Source organism: Montipora capricornis, chromosome 7 (genome assembly GCF_036669925.1).
Source record: "Montipora capricornis isolate CH-2021 chromosome 7, ASM3666992v2, whole genome shotgun sequence".
NCBI lineage: Eukaryota > Metazoa > Cnidaria > Anthozoa > Scleractinia > Acroporidae > Montipora > Montipora capricornis.
The window spans coordinates 35,070,259-35,090,190 of NC_090889.1; the positions used below are offsets into that span (position 1 = coordinate 35,070,259).

At 37.7% G+C, this 19,932-nt stretch overlaps 1 long non-coding RNA gene across 1 annotated transcript; it reads left to right on the plus strand.

Moving 5' to 3' along the window:
• The first annotated feature begins 1,955 nt into the window (after positions 1–1,955).
• LOC138057047 (uncharacterized) lies at positions 1,956–19,818 on the plus strand. The gene is made up of 4 exons (XR_011133590.1): positions 1,956–5,849; positions 12,628–12,797; positions 17,278–17,353; positions 19,756–19,818. It is a non-coding gene; the product is annotated as an uncharacterized lncRNA (long non-coding RNA).
• Positions 19,819–19,932: the final 114 nt, after the last annotated feature.

The following is a 19,932-nucleotide window of genomic DNA, read 5'->3' on the forward strand; positions in this document are numbered from 1 at the left end:
GAAAATTTTTATAGCGTTAACAAACCACTACCGTGGAAAAGGTTCATTTACGAGGTATTTTGCTTGTGGGATACAAACAAAGAAGAAATAGAGCATTTCATTGAGCAAGCAAATTCGTACCACCCTACCATAAAGTTTCGATGAGCTGGCTGGGAAATTTTGTTATTGATAGAGGTTTTGCCTGGGAATTACTGACTTTTTCTAGCATTTCAATCCGAACTGGCTGTAGAAACTCTGAAAACTGAGGACGACTTAAAAAAAAAAAAAAAAAAAAAAAAAAAGAACCTGTTCCCTAGTCACAAACATACGACGGCTGGTCAGAGTGATTGCGCTTGCGGAAAAAACCTGTTTTGTCCCGGTTTTGTCGCTTTTGTTCGGTCGTTTTGGATCGAGGGATTTGAAAGCGCGCAGAATTCCTGGCTGGGAAATAAATTTGATCAGCTGGCTGGGAAACCAACCAATCTTATCTAGCTGGCTGGGAAATTTCTTGTGTGTCTTGCTGGGAAAAAGGAACAGGTAATGTTTTCCCAGCAACACTGAAAAACACCTGAAAATGCCTTAATAACATTTATTTTCATTAACTGGGGTATAATAATACATTTTACAACAAATTGGTCGTTGGGTGCCCCTGTATTCTCGACGTGCGCACACATTACAAACCTACTGAAACACTTCAGTACACAAACTCCAACAGTTGCCACCCAGCAGGCGTTAAAAAAGTCTTCGTTAAAGAAGAAGCTCTTAGGCTCCTGAGTACAAACTCTTCTAAAGTAATGTTTGAGGAGAACATTAAAAACTTTAGAATACGCCTGACATCGAGAGGTTATCCCAATAACCTGGTGGAAAAAATCCTCTCCGAAGTTAAATTCGCAGAAAGAAAGAACCCTCTTACACAAAAAACAGAAAACGCACAAGAAAATTCTACCCTTTGTGACACAATTTCATCCATCACTGCCATGTTTGAAAAATATGCTAACGGAAAAATGGCATTTAATACAAAACCAGCCGCTACTAAGAGAGATATACCAGGAACCTCCCTTGATCCCTTATAGAAAAGGGAAATCGCTTAAAGACATGCTTGTTTTAAGCAAAACTATAAAGGCTTTTATCAACACAATGGGCACACAGCTTTAGTCGTGCAGGTCTGTCAACCCCATTTTAACATGCTATTGTAGTGTGAAATAATTTATGTCACCTTTAATTTGTCATTTCATTCAGTGTGAGGAAAACACCTCAGTACACTAGATGCCTTTATTAATAATAATATAGCAGGGCCTGGGGTAAGGCCCCAAGAATATTTTGAATAAGAATTATTTTTAGCAGACACTGGCAAATATTATATAATTATTAAATAAAAGTCACAATTCTTAGGTTTCCCTCACGTGATCAACAGCCATGTTTCTCAACGAAGACAAAAGAAGACGTTAGCATAATAATAGCTGTCAATTCCCGGAGGATTGGATCGGAACACCAACATGGCCGCCATTTCATTGTTTGGGGACACCAACATGGCGGCCGTGACGTCATGTAAAATCCAAGAATTGGACCTTCCTTCTGCATGAATTTTTTTTTCTTTACCTTCTTCTTTGCGCGAATTTTTTTTCTTGGCATTTTCCCTTGCGTGAATTTTTTTTTGGTTTTTTCCCCACCCCCCCCCCCCCATCACTTTTCTAATGGTCCGTCCCTTATTCGTCGTCCCCAGGAGCCCAATCTCCCATATAAACCCCTGGAGACAACCTTTGCCCGTATCTTTTTATTTTTAGACCTTCGAAATCCCGCGAATTCATTATGCCGTCCAATCAGAACAAAGTTATTGTATTACGTCGCAAGCAGTCACGCACCAGTGATCGCGTTCGTCTCACAAAATATTTCGTCCCTCCGTCAACAGAGTTGACCTGACCCCCTGGGGACAGGAAAGGAAATAATATTGGTATCATATGAGTGAGTGGATTATATATTTGAAAAGGCAGAAGATTCAACCGGAAAGTACTTGTCATTTGGGTTCATTTGAAAACCGATCCACCTGTCAACTGAATCATCGAAGATCGTGAAAAAATTTACTGGATTTCCTTTGGGGTAAAATAGCATTGTTTTTTCGAATTTAACTCGCTGGTGGCACAGATTGTGATAAGGTCGCGAGTGCCCCTGGCACTTCGTTAGTTTTATATGGATATTGTGTCACCTTTGCACGGAACAGTATCGATTGTATATTTTTACGGTTGGTATGTTAACTGCGCAGCATTCTGGTCAGTCAGCGAATGACGAAGTCAGTTTTTGTGCAACGGGGAAGAGACTGACCGCGTGACTGACTTCGTGTTTATTCAGACGTTATTGTTCTTGTCGCCTAGTTACATCGTTTGAACAGCTGTTCCTTCGACTTGCCTTAGGTCGTTATGCTTTCCTCGGGACAATAGATGTTGGCCCACGTTACGATGAATTTGTCGCTTTCATTTTGGTTTCTAGTGAGAAGTCATCTTTGTTATACTTTTTGGTTATTAATCATTTTATTTAATATATTTTATGTATAGTATAATGAGGGCCACTAGTTTATCAGTTTTTACTGTTACGTGTTTTACCCTCGTTAAATAAAGTTATTTATCTATTCATCCATGCGCATGCGTTCATCAGTCTTTCGCTCTCTATTCTGAAGAACTCAAATGTTACAAACATAAGATAAGTGCGTTTTTTCCAGGGAGAAACTTTGAACAAAAACAGTTGAAAAGGAGAAATTTTCCGTTAAACGGCCAAAATAAACGATTCGCCAGTCTTCTTCATGTAGACAATTCTCGCAATTAAGCCGCCGCACAAGTGATTAAAGCATTTTTGAGAGGTTTGTCATATCTATTTTAAGTCATTTTCGACTTTAATCGATTTTCCACCAGGTCTGCATATTTATGCCATTTTAGCATCAACAGGCAAATAAATATTCATTCAATGGCTTTTCACGGTACGCTAACGCCATTATGTTGATGGACGAAAACATTAGATCCTGGATCATTCATAACACCTTTTGTTCACCCAACATGATTTTACGACGTACGGGGGTGTTGCAAACCGCCGAAAGTATGGATGGCGCATTCAAAAAACCTTCCCCAAGCAAATTCTAATTAAACAAGAAAAGGCTGGGTTAAAGCGAACATATGTCATTATAAACTCTTTAGCTCTTCTTTCATACTCTTGCTGTTCAGTTCCACTTGAAATGCGCCGGGCGAAATAGGGACATCGAATGAGTGACGTCAAAGAATGAACAAAAATGTGGAGTCATGGTTAAATATAGCTCACAAAACTTATTGGGATTTATGTATTTTAAACTTAACGTGTTTCAAATAAACTGATAAATTATAATACAATTAAATTAGCCATCAACCTATACTTTAGTTGCACTTAAGTTATTGGGGAATATATATATTTCTTTTCGTTTTTGTGTTTTCCGGCTAATTTACTTAATAAAACCATTCGTGACAGGTTTTGTGTTAAAGTCTAAAATGTAGACTACGGACGTATGAAAACAGAAGGATAGCCAAGACGAGGAAATAAGAGGTTTAAAAGCAAATACACATAGCCACAAAACGTAGTTACAGTGAGGCGTTGATGCGCAACAAAGAATCTTTTCGGACACGTACGTAAAACCTCATGTTTCACAAAAGAAATTTTGATCATATAAAACCAACAGGAAAGAGGAGAATATAAAAACACTGAAGCAATTCTAAAAAACAGCATTTCCTCGAAAATCCCCTTTACAAATTTCCTTTAGAAACAAAAATACACTCCTACCATATTTTTAAAACAACCAAAGCGCAAACATAGTGGCTTCCTGAGTAACTGCTCGTGACTGCTGACGGACGAACAAACAAGGATTTGTGGTTCGGTCTCGCGGTACTTTCTTTGCCTTGGTCCGTCAAAATTCGAATGACCTTGCAAGAGAAAAGATTTCGGTTTGCAGAAAATTTGCCAATCTCCGTCGTGGTATCAACGAAACATAGTGCTCTTTCTCTCGCAAACCAGTTGTAATTAATCCCGGATCGAAAGCCAACTCAATGCTTTTATACTGCTTCGCTCGATTTAAATTTCCGAAGTGAAATGGACTCAAGAATGATCGATATCTTCCCTGTTAAAAATACCCTTTTATAAAAATGAAGAATACAAAAATTTTAAGGACCCTTCCTGGTTTGAAGAAAGAAATGAAACTGAGATACTACAGGTGTGGTCCATAGAACAAATGAACGCTTCGGCGCTGCGGCGTGGATCTATGAATTGCTTGTCATCATCATCATCATTTATCCGTTCTCCAAGTGGAGAATTGGGCTGTAGGCTCTCTAATTGCTTGTAGACTGTTTTAATATGTGCAGGATAAAAATATTTGTCCTACACGTTTGAGAAATGAATGAAAATCTATTCTGCCGTTTACATGGCAAGTTTGGATGTTGATTTTTTGAGAAGACGTCGAACGACAACCGTTCGATTATAACACTATGAACGCAACATTGTGAAATTCATATTTCGCTCATTTTTTGAAAGGTCTTACTTAAAATGATTTACAGAAATGAAATGTCCGTAGTTGACAATTATCCCTACAAGCAGCTGCGGATAATTCATCCGAGGAACAATATCTTGCATCACCAATAGTATGTATGGCTCCCAAAAAAATATTGGACGCTGCTACCTTGCGTTCATAAGAAACATTGAACCCCTCGAAAGATCCTGCGGAGAAGTGTAGCCTTTTCAAGAGCAGTGAGTTTATCCGTTGGCCACGAATTAAATCCAAAGGCCATGGAACAGCGAAAACTTTCCGATGAATGAGAAAACTCCATTGATGAGTGAGCGAGCTTCATCTTTGGTGAGATATTATCCAGCGACCATACTTCGCCGCTTGTTCATGGCCATGTTATCCACATAAAACAATGTGTACTTTTCTTGTACGTATCCTTGTTAGTGAAAGGGCTCCTCAAGAAAACTTTTGGACGCTCCGTCGACAACCATAACCTCGAAAATAACGCGACATTTTAAAAAACATTCTGTCAATTTTTAATGCGCGACATCTCTGAAACAAAGCGATGATTGCTTTAAAGTCGGCAAAGTCGCTTTGTTCAGACCAGTTTGCTCTGGATGTGCTAAGTGATTTACTTTAAAGCGAAGACAACAATGTTTCGGTAGATTCTCGCATAAATTGCGCATGGTGGTGTTTGCCCGTATTCCAAATTTGCATACGTGAATATTGGAAACCTTTGTTTTGAGTAAACCACTTCTTTACATTCATTTTCAATTAAAACCTTCCATTCATGTGATAATAACAATGTCGCAGTCTTGCATTTTCCACATCATTGAAGTTCGCGAAGAAGATCTACCTGTCGAAAGTCCACATAAGCAAACGATTTGCGAAGAAAAACGTTTATATTTCATTAAAAAAGCATGGATGATATTTGTTTGGGGTTATATTTCGTTATGTAGCCCGGTGTTTTTCAACGTAAAGAATCGAACCACCTTTTGACCCTCATACCACATTTTGTTGTTTCCTGTTCTACGTCAGTAATAACATCACGTGACAACAGGTGACTGCTCATGCGCAATACCTCCGCTAAATCGTCTGCCCCTCGTAAGCAGTCAGTGAAAAACTGCAAATGGCGTTGATTAGGTAGTATTTTTCGTAAAATTACTTGGTCAGGCGGTTGCTTTTGTGGAGTTTTGGCTAGAGCATACGTTCTGTTACAAGTGTGTGGTATCGTCAGTGACTTGGTTCGAGCTTCGCTGATTTTTTTTGTGGTGGAAATTTGAACTTGTTTTACGAAGGAATACTGCACGAGTTAGATGACCGTTGTCTTGGTCCACCAACTCTCAACGGCCGTTGTTAGGTAAGCAGAATACACCATGTTTTTTTCACTTCTTCAACATTGCCTTTTCCCTGAGATGAGGTAAATCAATAAAGGAAAACTAAGAGGCGCTTTTTGATTGAAAAAATGAGCGTGCTTTCTGTCTTAGAAGGGTGATGTTTGTATGTCTAATTATTGTAACTACGGTTTTGTCTTCAGCCAGCCTAACACTGGAGTGGTTGTATATAGATAGTAAATATTCCTCCCTTGCTTTGATTCCAGTTTAAATCTTCGATTTAAGCTTGGGAAAGTACCATTTACCCGAACGTTTTGGGCTACTTCATGCTAAAGTAAATCGAGATATCATTTATAACTACCAATATGGCTGCTTTCAGCAGCGAACGTTGGCTTTGACACCTACGCCTCTTTTCTGGTTCCTTTTGAATGCTGAACTAATTTAAGGAAAGAGATATGAATACCGGATCGGTTGGTGCTTTATGGGCGGTTTTATTGAAAATATACGATCAAAAATGCTTTCTCGTATTTGCCCCCTGTGAGATGGGGAAGTACAGTCTCTGAAAATTGTATCTCAGTAGTTCGTAATTTGACACTACATCGTATCAAACTGCTCTTCCCTGAGGGAAACAACAGCGTTTTCGTCAAGAAAATCAATTTCGTTTTGTTCCGAAACATCAGTTTGAACCAATTTCACAGGATCATTTGTTATGGTGTTGTGTGGCTTATTAATTACGAACGAAATGGTTAAATCGTAGAGATAGGGTTGAACCGAAATTTCTCCAATCATTTTCACTTTGTAATTGTAGCACCTAAACTATCTTTTTAGCTCACCGAACCGAACAGATTTTCATTCTTTCCAACAAATTTTACAGTTGTGAGAGTTTCATTGCGTGTTATATCTTTTTTTAAACTTACATTGTCGATTGCGTTATTAACATGTGCTCCCGTCCGCCATTTTGTTTGAGCGTGTGTTTTCTATAGGCCAAGAATTACTGGCGAACACCACTTCTTGTTGGGCTTTGTTGATAGCATTCGACGATCAAAGCGGCTGGAAATAGGCTGTAGAACTTTTCAGGGATAAACAATTTATTTTTGTAAGCGAAAACACTTTCGAGGTTGTTGAGCCAGCATTTGGTGTTGTATACGTTTTGCGTTGAGTTTTACACGTAGTCTTTTAGTGAGTTTGCAACCAACTTCAGATCAAAGTGTGAAGCGTTAGCCAATGCCGTCAAATCACCTTACAAAGCAATAGTTTATGACATGTTATTTGTTGCTTCGTCCGGAGCATTTAGTTTATTCATTTTGCAATACTATTATTGGAAAGGTGTGTCTCGTTGCATTCATCCTTGGTGTTCAAATATTTATCGTTTGCGAATTCATCTCCTTCGAACCATTACTTCTTTCGATTCGCGGTATTTACTTGTTACTCTTTGCATCTATATTGAACGTTTCCTGGCGTTTTTTGCCCTGAAACATCCTTGTTAATTCTCTGAAACGCTGTAAAACAGTGCTCGCATATTGAAATTGTGAGAATTGGACCGCGAAGCAAAACGCAAACGTGTCGGCCTTGAACAATTACCATCTGCCTTGTCGAAAGCAAGTTATCTTTTATGCATATCTGTTCGCTTATTCAAAGCGTTTTCCTTCGCCACTTTGTATATTTCCTGCGATCTGAGCAGTCCTTGTTACATTAAGATGGTTTTCAGAACTGTAAGAGCATCATCGATTTCGAAGAACGCGTTAAGAGGGCATTTCGTTTTGCACGGAATATTGTTCGTTCCGCTTGAATTTGTCACAATTTGCATGTATTTTTCATGACGTGTTGTTCGCTTTTTGCGTAACAGCGTGTTTGAGAAAGCAAAAAACGATTCTTTCGTTTCTCAAAGATTCACTTTAATCTGAAAAGACCGGGCGAAAATAGCTCTTCCGGTCTTGTCTCGCTTTGAGCAGAGTTCATTACATATCCAGCGATGTTATTTTCCTTATTTATCATAGATCAAGACTTATCTTTTGCCATGAGATTTGGGGCAATCGATTCCTCACTGTGACTTGCTTTAAATGACATTTGTCATAGCTTCTTGAGATTTCCGACAAGATTTATTCATTCTGAAAGGTGGCTTTGTGTCATTTAAAACAAGTATCATAATTTTCTTAAATTTTGCCCTGAAAACGCGGTGACATTGACATCAATTTAAAACAATAAGCAATTCATGGTTTCTGACAGCATAATTTTCGTCCATCTGGCTTGGATCAAACTTTAAATGTTAATAATTATTGTATGTTTCTTCATAGCCTTCATGTTATTTCGCAAAAAATATTATCCAAGCTACATGTAGGTGCTATTTGACAATGTTACGGACTACCGCCTCTTAGCAATGCCCTCTTCGACTCCCTAAGTACAGGCCAACACTGTTTACTTTACGTGTGATGAACATTTGAATAGCAAAAAAAATTTTATCATTTTGTTTGACAGCATTTTTTTGTTGATCCAAATGCAAATAACTCTTTCAGTAGTTCTATTTGCCTGCTGAAACTCCACGATAAACCCGTCATCCTCTGTGTGTAAATTTTTCATAGGTTGTATTGTCTGTGCTTCTGTAATGTTCTCGTAAGTTTGCACAACTATTCATTAGTTGATGTTGTCTCCTGTAGCATCCCAATTTCCAATGGTTTCATTATGAAGCACAGTGGCTCAGTTTCCTTATGTTATATTCATGAAGTGATATTCACTTTACTCTCCCCCTTCAGTAAAATCATTGCTCCCATATCAGATCATACCATCCAGTTTTGTTTTTTGAAAGCACACAGAATGAATGCTTTGAACATTACAGTATGTTAATTGCTTCAGTTTCATAGATCAGTCTTCCAACATGGTTATGTCTTTACATGTCAACCATGTGGATATCTGTGTAATTTCATCCTCCCAATGGCTTATCAGTAACAATCTCATTTTTGACATGTAACTGCAATCCAGTTCTCACCACACAAGTTCTGTATTGTTTTAGTGTCAATATTAAACTTGCAGCAAAATAGGACGGGGATTATTATTCCAAGACCCTTATTTGTGTTGAAGCAGCCTGCTATTTTCATTTGTTGAGAACTTCTGCTTTTTTGTATTTTGGAAGTTACTATTGTTCTCTCGCCATTTCGGAGAAGACATGTCATTACTTATAATGATTTATTTTTAGTTATAATCATTTGATAAGATATGTTAGCATTTAGAGTGGAATATTGTCCTAATAACACCAGGCAATTCAAGTGCAAATGTTATTCTGGCTTACAGTACTTGTAGTATGTACATCAATATAATAGTTCAATACATATCACACCAGATGTTTTTTAAGTCCTTGCTCTTTAGGGGTTCAGAATCACTGTTTTGTTATTTCTCCTGTATTTCTGAAGCCGACATTGCTGTGGGACACTTAACAATGGCTTCTGCATTAGTAGCCTCGCTTTCCTGTTTTATTCTTTCAATTTAGATCTTTTAGCTCCCTTGATAAACAACAATAACAAAAATCAACAGATTTAGGGAGGAGGATTTTCGTGCAAATAAAATTGCTTTTTTTTATCCACCCCATATGGGTGGTTTAATTAATGGTCCTACCACAGGAAATAAGCTCTCACAAGCTTGCTTTTGTCCTTGTTGGACCTTTGGGATTTTCCAGCTTTGTTAAGTGATTCCTTTTTCGAACATATCCTGCAATCAATCTGTCATTGAATTCTTATTTGATCATTTCGATTGACGAGTTTAGTGTTTAGGCCCCAGTTGTTCAGAGGATGGATAGCACTATCTGCTGGATAAATCACAATTCACTGGATAACTCTATTGGTTTTGATAGTGTAGTGTTTATCTGGTGGATAGCGCTATCCAACGTTTGAACAAGTGTCCCCAGAGTTCTCAGAATTGCAGGAGGACAGTGAAGTTTGTTCACCAAAATAATGACTTATGATGTGAGCCTAAAGGCCACAAACTGCGTGGCAGAAAAAAAAGGTTTTAAGACCAATGCCTTAATATCAATCAAATGTCAGTAAGCAAGCCATCTTTTCTTATTTTGGTTATTTTTTTCAAATGTCTTTGAGCAGTAGGTAATCTTCTTAATAGTTTGAAAAAATATGTATATATTAAAAGGCAACTCAACAGAAAGCAACCAAACATTTTGACAATAATTTGTTCTTTCTGCTTTTATCTAGTTCTCAGTTTTGCAGTTGGATCTGCAAAAGTTTTTGTTGATTTTCATTGCTGGAAATTTGTTCCACTATGTGATGAAACTAACTAAAGAAAAGTGAAGTTGCGATGGCAATGAACATCTCCTTAAATTTGATTCAATAATTTCCTTGTGTAAAGTTCTACTACTGTACAAAAAAATCTTGTAATAATTTTGCCCAATCTTATCTTAAATAGGTGATAAAAGACCATCTTTCTTTGAATAAATGGACTGTTTAACAGATGAGATGTACATGTCTTTTTGTTATCCTGTGTCTCTTTCACAACGTGTTTGATTTCACTAGGCAAGAGGGAGTTACGATGAGGCGAACTTATTGTTTGAAGTGAGATCCTTCTCTAGAGAGTTCCGACTTACGATTCGTAGGAGAGTGGATTTAAAAGAGTAGACATGAAACATTAAATTTTGTGTTATTTCATACCTTGGTGTCATGACATTCATGATCATCAAATTACAATGCTTGTCACAATGAAATGTCTCCCTTCCAATTTACTCATTAATTTTATTATAATTATTATATTTTGCAAAGTGCTTCATTTCTTAAATTACCAAATAATGGTGTCGTATCGTTCCTGTATTAGTGCATCTCCAAGAGTTTTGGTTAGTAATATTAAGGGTAGTTGAAAGCTGGAGATCATTAAGAAACTCTGGCTCCTCTGGAACTCTCTCGCAAAGAAGACTTGAATTCTGGCTTAAATTTTGGTTTGGTTTCTTTCCGCTTACCTTTTCTTTGCATAAACCTTGGAAAACCTTTCACCGGATATCACAGCCATGTATCTATGCCCTGAACTTTAGAGTTACCTTTTGTCGGAACTGGCTTCGGGTGAATGCCATTTTCACGCAAAAGCTAAGCTTTTGGATAATCTGCTTATAAGATGTGAAAGTAATGAAGTTTTGCAAGAAGAATTTTGTATATTGTTGGCTATTCCCTCACTACTTAGTTTGATAAGTTATAATTTCCATTTTCTCAATTTTTTTTTGTTTGTGGTGGTCTCCTCCCAGCACGCCTCTTTCAGTTAATCATTTGAAACCAGAAGAACTGTTACTTGGACCAAAACCTCTTCTGAGTCTTTGAAGTGAAGTGTGTAGTCGACCGTTATAAATGGCATCGACCGTTTCAAATGGCAACGACCCTTCTGACAAATGGCAACGACCGTTTACGAAAGGGAAATTTGCGGTGCTGATACATGTTTCTCTCAACACTACCCTCTTTATTTATTACATTCATCCACTCTAAAAATTTCCCCTTAAGTTGTGATATACACGTACATGTATGTTTTCAAGGGATACACCAACACCAAATTAGGGTGCTACATCCCTTGTGTTTTGCAAGCAGTGTTTTGAATTTAACACCTGTCAGACTTTTGGGACTTACTTTTTTTTTTTACTGAGTAAACTGGGTACTAATGAATCAGCCACTCTGATCCTGATTGGCTGAGAACAGATTGCCGTGTTCCAATCAGAATCCTATAAATATCATTTGGAAGAATGCACAGCTAGCAGAAACTCTCTGCTTGTGGTTTGAATGTGTTCAGGTCGTATTTTGAAGCATTTGTTATACAGCTGTAGTTTTATAACTTAGTAAAAATAGGGGCATAATTTACTATGGTAGGTTTTTGTACTGTTACTAATGATAATAACATGGATCTGTTTATGTACCTCCCAGCTTTATTTACACCCCTGCTTGTTAGGGAGCAGGAATGGCACAGGGGTTAGAGCACTCGCTTCCCACTAATGTGGCCTCACTGGGTTGAGTTCGTAGGTTATCTACCCAGTTACGAGAAGTTTTTCTCCGGGTTCTCCGGTTTTCCCTTTCTTAATAACTCACTGAAAAACTACATGTACTGTATGTCCATATTAACCCTTTGACATCCAAACCGGCCTAAACTGGCAAGACTTGATATTTTACTCTGTCTAACGCCAGACGATTTTACTTGTCAATGGGGAACCCCTGGGAGTCAATGGGTTAAAAATCCAATCTAGTATTTTACTCTGTCTAACGCCAGACGATTGTACTCGTCAATGGGGAACCCCTGGGAGTCAATGGATTAAAAAAACCAATCTAGCATTTTCCTTCTTTGAACATGAGTGACTTAGCATGCACGCAAACACCATGCCAGGTTACTAAGCAGTTTAACGTTAGTGTTTTATTTGAAGGAACAGTGATGTCTAAACTTTTAAACTTTCCGCATTTGATAACCGAGAATTTCCACTCTCTATTTCAAAATTGTGTTAGTGAATACTTTCAACATTTAGGGTTTGACAAATTCTTTTTCATTTCAACTGGAATTGTTTACATCTTAAATCCCTTTTCGCCAAATCAAAAGCCAACATGTTGTACTGCGTTTGTTATACCCAAGACGATAGTTGCGCTAATTCTGAACAAATTATTTGGCTAGAACTTGGCTCTAAATTTTTAACCCAAGTATAAGTCGAGGGCGATAATTTTTGGAGCTTATTTTGAGGTCATAAAACTTCGACTCATACAACAGTAAATATGGTAGCCTCTTTAAAGTTCTCACGCGTGAGTTTAATACGTCAGTTGAAACTTGCAAAACATACTTTGTTTTTTTTTTAAGGTTTGCATCGATTGTCAAGAGTGGTTGTGGAACATGGCTTCTTACTTAGTGGCGGTTACTTGTAAGCTTCCTTCCTTTTCTGAATCATGCAGCTAATAAGTAATGAATGTCAACCCTTTGATCGAAACAGCACCTTTAGACATCACCAAGTCCATGACGGCTGGATCCGAGTGAGTATTTTGTGGCCTATGCAGTGAATTCCACTGAGGCGAGTTTCAAATTTGAACCAATCAATAAATTGACACCATCGCATGAAAGATAACATTTAGATTGGCTATCTGTCCAAGTTTGAAAGTTTGATGCTTTTAGGTCAAACAGAGACCAAGTTATGGACTTAAAACCTAGTTAAAAATCCATACAAACGTCTCTAATTATGAGGCTGCGTCCCCCACAACCATTATAAAGTCTTAAATTTTTTTTACGACTTGTGTGGTATTCATAAATTTAAAATAGGCAAACAAAATGATTTTCATCTCACCTATTTCAAAATAGTAGATCCATTCATGACAGGATTTTCCAGTTGTCCCAAATCTGATAATTTTTTTGAAGAGTTCATTCATATGGTTTTCAGGGATGCATCCAAACCCACCTGAACCGGCCAGACTTAGTATTTTACTCTGTCTAACGCCAGGTGATTTTACCCGTCAATGGGGAACCCCCGGGAGTCAATTGGTTAAGGTCCGTAACTTGGTCTCTGTTCGACCCAAGAGCATCAAACTTGGACAGATGGTCAATCACAAAGTTATCTTTCATGTGATGGTGTCAATTTATTGATTGGTCCAAATTTGAAACTCACCCTGGGCAGTTCCCTGCGCAATTCCAGAATGGCCCATAACATGTATTTTCGTTGTTGTTGTTTTAGCAGTGTTGAGTTCCAGGGTTTTTGATAGAATTTGAAGTTGTTAGCTGGTCTGCATAGAGTAATAAACTGTTGTGGCTGTCATTGTTAAAATGAATTTTAAACTTAGAGTTGAAAGAATCTGTCGTTATTTACTTCAATTTTGGGGAAAAAGGTATCTGATCTCTCGGAGTGAAGTAAATAAGGACAGATGCTTTGAAACTTGGATGTTCCTGCTTGAATGGTGTCCTCCCAAAATGATGGAGTGCCTGGAGCTGATGAAAAATCATTAAGAGAACTGAAAGAACTGGGTGTGGCACCAGAGGGATTTTTAAATGGTAATTTCACGACGAAATGAGGCAGGATTCTAAAAGGAAATGTGTCACCAGTTGCATTTTTCAGAATTGACCAGAACCAGGGAAAAACCTGGGCCCTGTTTGTTCAAAAGCCGATTAACGCTAATCCCAGATTAAAAATTAACCAAGGAGTTTATTTCTCTACTCCCGATTGCTGTTCAACGTTGATATTCAGCAAAACTTTACATTAGAAGAAGTCAATCTTGAAAAACCATAATAAGCAAAAGAAACTTTCACCAAAAAGTTAAAACTTGAAAGAAAAGTTTACGCTAATCCTAGATCAAGTTAATCGGCTTTTGAACAACCAGGCCCCTCTAGGTTATGTGGAACTGGAAGTAAATCCTCTAGAATAATTTATTGCAGCAACTGGGTTAACACAGCAAACTTGGTCAAGTTGTTCAAAAGCTATTTAACATTAATCTTTAAATAAAGACCAGCATAGGTGTTGAATTTTGCGGGTCAGAAAAGCCTAAACATTGTAATTTTAAGCTGAAGAAAAGCAAAAGTCAAAGTCAAAATTGAAAACTAAAAGTCTTGTTGAAACCTTTTTGGTCAGGTGAAAAAAGTAATTAACTTTTTAGCAACATTAACTCTGGCATCGGACTTTGAAAAATTGGGCCTTGGTCACTGTTCTTTGTGAAACTTGTGTGGCTGTTGCATTGTGCAGCAAATTGTTTGAAAATAGTGTAATTACCCCCTATTTAACTTCCAAAATGATTGCCAGACAGGTTGCATGAACTGTTTGCAGAAAGACGCGAAGAGTCGTCTTGCGAAATGTTGGACCTTTATTGGTGCAACTCCCTGCATCATGAAGCCAAATGTACTCTCCAGTTGCATTGCTTCATCAAATGTTGTCTGAAGTTTGATATTTTGTTTTTTTCTTACTGAGTGTGTTAAATCCTTTGTAAACCAGGAAGGAATACCCTCTAGCATGCAATTTTTTAGCATTTGCATCTGTGTGGAAGTTACTGTCTTTACTACCGCGAACTTGGTGACATTCTGCTTGCGCTCAAGTATGCCCACTGGCATATGAAGGATTAAACACATTTGTTTGCTTTTGTCCCATTCCTTAATTGGAAGTTTGTCTTTGTCCGTTTTTTGGTTCTTGACAAAGGGGAAACACATAATTTGGAAAAAAAACTGGTTGTCAAATACCTTGGTCTGTTTTGACAAATGAGTTTCAAGACTCTTGTTTTCAATGCATTGCAAGTGTGTGTGATGGTTTGCTTATCCTTGAGTGATACTGTTTAAATTGTATTGTACTAAATGAGGGATGAAGTTGCTCTTTTGCTGTTATTTGAGCAGTGTCAGTTTTGATTTTATTCGTACCACCTGGTTAAACAGCTGGTCATTTTTCATAGTATTTCCTTTAGAGTTTTTCCACGGGTGAAAAGTCACCATTGTAATTATGTAACTCTACCCTTAGGATGTGTCATCTGTTAATATCATTCATTTTCATTGTTTGTTCCTTGGAAACCAGGGGCTATGGCTTTTTGTGTTGTAAAAAAACAAGTTATCAAATGGCCTCTGTGATTACTCAAAGAATAGCCTCCTTTGTTTACACTGTACTGTAGATCCAAAATAATAACTTAAGACCTTTAAATGTTCCTATGACACAAAACAGTGAAGCGCTGAGAGAGCTTAAAATTTCATTAATTTGAACATCAGCTTCTGACTTAGTTTTCTCAGAGTACATATAGAACAGATTAAGCTGCCATTTTTGTTGTCCATTGCAATGTTTGACTTTGCTTAACTGGGATAGTCACTCGCTCAGTAAAATTATGTTCAGTAAATCGATAGTGAAGTATGATTTTTTTTTTTTTCGGGCTTTTTTAACATGCTTATTTTACTGCAATGATCTCATTAACTTTCATTTCATAAGTCAGTTTGTACAATTTTCTATGATTGTACAGTCTAAAGTTCATGTGTCTGGGGAAAAGTGAAAGGAAGATGAAATTTCTGTCATGCATTAAGAAATTTTATCTTTAGAAAGAGAGAGTCATCCAATGACCTTTTTGAAAAAAACATGATATTTGTTTACCATACAAAGATTTATAATACTTTAATTTGGGCCATTATTTGAGGCGAACTGTTTTGTGCGGCAGATGTTTTGCTTGTTTTGTAATCTCTATTTAGTGCTAATTACAGGTTTCTAATACACCTAAAGGATTTTAACATTGCAAATTGTATTGGCGATTTAATTTTTTTTTGTGCTGTTGTTTATGTACATGTGTGTTGTTATTACTTTTGGGGAATGAAATACAGGCAGTTTAGAGTAAGGAATGCAATTCAATATGTTCTGCCCTTTGCTCGTAGTATTGCTTTGAAGCTACAGTATGTGAGCTTAGCAGGATGCTGAGAACCTTCGAGAGTGTCCTTTCTTTGTTTGATTTCTTGCCAATTCGCAGTTCAACAGTTCATTCTGACTGTGTTTTTAATTGGTTGCCCATATCAGGGAACCATGTCAGAGTTCGCTGTGCAGTGTAATTTTTCGACAGTGAATGTCTGTCAGTTCTGTGAATGTCAGCTGGAAAGTGTGTCTCTAAAGAGAGAATAATTATTGGTTGTGTTTGACTGGAGAAACTGACAGTTGCATTTGTAGATTTAAGGCTGAAAATGACCTGCCCTCATAAATGTGATATTTTCTTCTGTGTTTTTGTAAACTTGTGGGCCAAGTTGTAAGAAGGTGGATAAAATTATCCATTCATTGGATCAATAATTATTGGTTTGATGATGCTTATCTGCTTTATTGTGTGTAATTGTGTGAACAGAAATGTACACCTTTTGAACTTTTGAGACATGGTCGCAAAATCTGTAGCAAAGAGTGGTTTAAATTTTGTGTGTAGTGCTCAAAGTTTCAAATGCTTAAACTATCAATAATTTAAACAAAGATTTCTTGAATTGTCTGCCATAATAAAGTACTCTTTGAAACAGTCAATGCTGTGATAACTTATGTGTCGTTTAGCTACATTTACTTTTGTGAGGATTTGCCTTCAGTTGTAATCGCAATGGATTTGTCCCTGAAATTTACCTCTCATGACCCAGTAGAATTTAAAGTAGCTGTTTGTGTTTGTCATGGGATTTACATGTAAAATGGTTGATGCCTCAGTGTTTTGATGACACGACGAAGGGCACAAAAATGCTGCTATGGACACTCTTAAGCTAAGTTGTTTTAAGTTATTAACTGTTACGTAACTGCAGTTTCAGTGGTGTATTTGTGCTGTGAAAAGCTCTTGTGAATACATTTGGAGAATTAGGGCTATATGAAAGGTCGATAGTTGAATTATCTGTATGAAAGATTGAATACTTGAACAAGACACTATTATGGGCTGATATATTTACAGTATACAATTTCATCTCTTGTGTTTCCTCTCTCAAGAGGTATTTTATTGAAGTTGTTGTTAATACCATGAACAATATTGTCATTGTTACAAGCAATATGTTCTCTTTCCATAGTCCTCAACCGGCAGAGTCTAGCACAGCACCCAAAATGCCCAGTATTGCGTCCATCCGTCATGCCCCCTTGCTTTTGGTAAGTCAAATTGCTTATTCTTAACATTGAACATTACGAACATAAAATGACTCAGCATCCAATTGAATTAATGCTGCCTGGGTTTGATTGCCTGACTCATTGTCACGTGTGGGTCTATGGTGACCTAGAGCTGCCATAAGGAATTTCTGTATCTTTCTTACTTTTTCTTTTACTTATAGTTTATTTGTAAAATTTTATTCGTGTTATTAAATTTTGATTTATTTATCACGAAAATAAAATCAAATCAAATGAAACTCATTGTGTAAATTGACCATACATTTGGTCTCGAAACAGTCTTATTTGAAATGTCATGAAAATTATTGCACAGTGGCCTGGAACTGCTGTATACCATGATGCCGTGGAGGCGGCTTCTATTTCAAAGATGGCGGCAGAAAGAATGACTGCATTCTCAAAATATTCTCATTTGAAATGACATGAAAATAAAAACAACTTGAAACTGTGGCCTAGAACTGCCATAGACCATAATGCCTTGAGGGCAGTTTCTGTTTCAAAGATGATGGTGGGATGCGTTGAAAGAGAACTCTAAGTTAACTGACAGAAAAGCCAAAAAGAATAGGTTTCAGAAGGTCTTTGCCTCAAGGAGATTTTAGATTTCACAATAAGAGCATAAGAACTGAAGATAGACATCTTTACAAGGCTGTTGCCTAACAGAAGCCCGGTAGCCTGGGGCTCCCAAAGAAAAGCTCTGGGCGCCTTAATTTTTCACAGCAACACCTTTCACTTCATATGTTGGGCTCTTAAGTTCTCAGCTTTTAGCTCTGAGGGCCCCTTTAAAATTTTCTTAGGCAGCAGCCTTGTCTTTGATTCTTTGATGTAAGATAAACAGACATTGATGGTTAAGTTCAAAGAAGCAGTTAGGCAATCTTCTTGAATCAGAAGTTCCAGGCAGACTGCTGCAGAGCAATGCATTAAAAGCCATTACGCAAATTCATAATTTGTGATATTCATGTACAACATGGATCCACAGTGCTCGAAATTATTAGGGGTGCAGTCATCCCAGACAACTAGAAAGTTTACTGGGCAACTAGTTTTTTTGTAAAATGGAGATGTTGGTTGCCCAAAGAAAAAACAATGGACAACCCAGCCAAAAATAGAAAATGTATTCTACATGTATAGGCAGCATTCGACTCACTCTATGGTTTTCTGTTGTTCACATGTAGCTGGCGATGGAAAATATCAAAGACTTCATTTTTAAAATGCTAATACTTAAACCCAGACTTGCACAGAAAAACACAGGCACACACTTTGAACTACGGGTCACTCCAGCTCCAACAGGGCAACCAATTTATGTGTTTAGTACCTGCCTTTTGAAACAGGGACAATATGGAAAATTTCTCAATTTAGAGCACTGGATCCAGTGGATCACCTTTAAAGCAGGAATGTGCTTCATTGAGTGAGAAGGTGGCCCTTTCTTGCCAGCCAAATCACAATACAAGCCCTTATGTTCTGATGAAGGTGAAAAATGTTTTCTCTCAAGCCACTTTGGTCCCTTCAATGGAGAGTTTGCCATCATCATACTGATGATATCTTGCAGGACCCTACTCCAGTATGGTTTGGGCTTCCAGATACTTCCAAACGCAGCCTCTCTACTACTAATTCTTGTCCCTATCTCTCAAGATTGTTGCCTTTTTTGATTTTTTTTTTCCTGCCGCCATACTCACTTTTGGCTTTGTGCTTTCATTTCTCTTTAATTGTACATTTACTTCCTGATGTCAGCTCTGTTGTTTTGTTATTGGCTTGTTGAACCCTCAAGACATTATGGTCTATGGCCCACAGTGCTAATTTTCAATCTGTTTATATTTTTATGTTATTTCAAATGTCATTACTTTGAGATAACTGTCAGTTCACACAATGAGGTCATTTCATTTCATTCATTTTCTCGATAAATACTTTTTGATTACGAAAATAAAACAAAAGCCAATAAAGCAAAAGACACCCTAGGATGCCACCCAGTTGATGAGTGAAATCGTCTGACGTTTGACAGAGTAAATCTGTTAAGCCTCACTCCCAGAAATCAGTGGGTTAATGAGACATTTTTTAGTCACCTTTACAGTGTGTGCAGTGCAAATTCTGAGAGTCGCAGGTCTTGATGCCAGTTCATGACAAGGTTGATAAACCAAACACTTTTCTGGCATTAGAATACACAAAACATAGCCAACTGTCGTAGAAAGGATGGAATCTCGATGAACACCGCCTAAGATATCATGTCATAGTCCCCCAGCTCTGCTGTTGATGTTCACAACAGTAATTTCTTCGTCATCCTGTGGTTCACTGTGGTTTCATTGGTCCGGTTTGACTACTTTGAAGGTTGAGTACAACTTCCTCGTCCTTCACTGTGAATGCAGTCTACAAAAATCAACTGCTTGGTCTTTTTATTTTAGGATCATAACTATGGGCCACCACCTCCGATGACTCCTCCCGACTGTACTCGTCCAGGTCTAGAGCTGATGGTGACACGGGAAACGCAAGATGACGAAGATGATGGCGTAACCAACGGTGCATATGGGAGATGTGCTCAGCTGCACTCACGTTGGGTGAAAGTATCAAGATTGTACGTC